The 2095-nt window shown below is 36.9% G+C and overlaps 1 long non-coding RNA gene across 1 annotated transcript; it reads left to right on the top strand.

Annotated features, from left to right (window-relative positions):
* Positions 1-242: 242 nt before the first annotated feature.
* LOC124667881 lies at positions 243-1773 on the top strand. Its single transcript, XR_006991445.1, has 3 exons — positions 243-449; positions 585-736; positions 1663-1773. It is a non-coding gene; the product is annotated as an uncharacterized LOC124667881 (long non-coding RNA).
* Positions 1774-2095: the final 322 nt, after the last annotated feature.

Genomic DNA, 2095 nt, shown 5'->3' with positions numbered 1-2095 from the left:
ATTTATCTGCTATAAGTTCATAAGACAACTGGATATCTGAGAATCTTTGTTGCCGTCGCCTGGAACCATTGCACCTTTTGCTCACGCACCATTCCCTAACACGCGTGGCTCTTTTTATAAATCATATCCAAGTATGCAATATCCATAATTAAGCAGATTGTTTCAAAGTATCCAAATCAGTAAGCCGAGCAAACAGGCTATTTCTTCATGTGCAAAATTTGGAGTACTAATAAGCTGCCAAATATGATTACGTGCTATTGCTTCACTCTATTTCTAGTTGATTTATTTTTGGAAGTACAGAAGCTTCAAGTTTGGAGGGCCGAATTTCTAATGAGGAGGGAACAGAACTGCTGCGTTTAGCTCCAAGTTTCCTGCATTATGAACGACGAGAATGGCCTAATGTAAGAACTTTGGTTCTTGCGTTGGTATCTGTTCAGAAGGATGTCAAGGTGAATATATATCTTATCATACATCTTCAGTACACATTAAAGCATGTTCCAATTCCTTTATTTCTGGCCTTACGTTTTGTAATCAAGATGGTTCATCTTGATAATATATTTTGATAATACCCATTTGCTTTGCAGTCTCCATCTTACAATCTGATGGATAAACCCCATGATGGTGCATTTACCTTTTGGTCGATCCATCTTTCACCTCTGCACCAGAAAGGACCTTACTGCAATATGTGGAATTCTAGAGTCAACTGGCTAGAGATGATGAGGGAACTGCAAATGAGGTATTTGATCTGTACTTAAGATGAACCTCCTGGTGTATGCTATATGTTGCCATTGTTTACTACTCTCAGGTTCCCTTGCATGTGCCTATTCAGTTTCTCTTTAAGTTGTCATTTGTTTCAATTGTGCAATAGTTTCCTATGAGACCATGTATGATTTAAATGAAACGGTTTTAATTTGGTGTTCTCCATCTGGCACTTTTGTTTTGTGTGGTTCAAACGCTTTGGTACTTACACACGCACCTCCTATGTATACGTGTGGCTCTTTATGGATATCAAATTCCGTAGTTCCCAAAATATTCAAATTAGTAACAATACTAATTCAATGGTATACATGTGAGTAGACATTTCTTCTCAAAATATCCAAATTATCAATTGTACTAACTTAATGGCATAGTAGATCATTTCTCTAACTTCTAAATGTACTGTTATAAAGAAAATCATGTGAATCAAGAACCAGAAAATATGATGAACAAGGCAATGATATTTTTTACACACACACCAGAAAAATATTGAAAGTAGGCATGGTGCGGAGAAAACTCCTTCAAGAACGAAGGCACTTTTGCTTTGAGCGGTTGGAACCATTCGAAAGTTACACATGCACCTTTTTTTTATATGTGTAGCTCCATACAATAAATAAATATTACTACCGCCTTTCATAGTGTATATCAAGTTCTTTGATTTTTTGTCTAGTTGAAATTGTTTGTTTCGGCTGGACATACATATTTAAAATAATATACATGAAAAAGAGAAAACTTCTGTTGGTGTAAAAGGACTCCACTATATAGCGTTGACTAAATATCGTTCCATTTCAAAACGAAGATACATGTCTATTCTCATAGCCCAGATTCTCAAACCTTTCTTCCTTTTTGTGATTTGTTTTGGTCTCTGGAAATAGTAGCACATCATCATTTTAATCTATGGTGCAGGGTGGTTCTAAGATCCGTGAAGCTTATCTCATATTCCAGGACATTTTTGCGGATGCTGAAACTGTATTCGCGGCTCAACACCTGCATCCCATGGATTTGCCTTCTCTGAACTTGTATAGTTGTATTCAATGCACCGGACAGAAATAAACTGAGCACCGTTTCACCTTCAGAGTAGGCACGGCTAAATTTGATGGGCTTTTTTCTTTGCTTCTCTAATGTTAGTGATTAGTGGAGCATAGATGAAGTGAATATAGTGTTGTTCTTGATTGGTTTTCTCATAAATGTGGAGCATGTGCAATTTTATGGCACTGATTTGGTTTATGGCACCGTCGGGGAATGAACTGAGCACGGTTTGTGATTCAGACAGGCCCCTTTCATTTATTTGTGGCTACTAAATTCGATTTTTTTTTTTTGCTTCTCTCCTATTTGTGAT

The sequence above is a fragment of the Lolium rigidum genome, chromosome 6, assembly GCF_022539505.1.
Source record: "Lolium rigidum isolate FL_2022 chromosome 6, APGP_CSIRO_Lrig_0.1, whole genome shotgun sequence".
Classification (NCBI taxonomy): Eukaryota; Viridiplantae; Streptophyta; class Magnoliopsida; order Poales; family Poaceae; genus Lolium; species Lolium rigidum.
The sequence above is the reverse complement of the archived record's forward strand: the minus strand, read 5'-3'. Positions and strand labels throughout refer to the sequence as shown.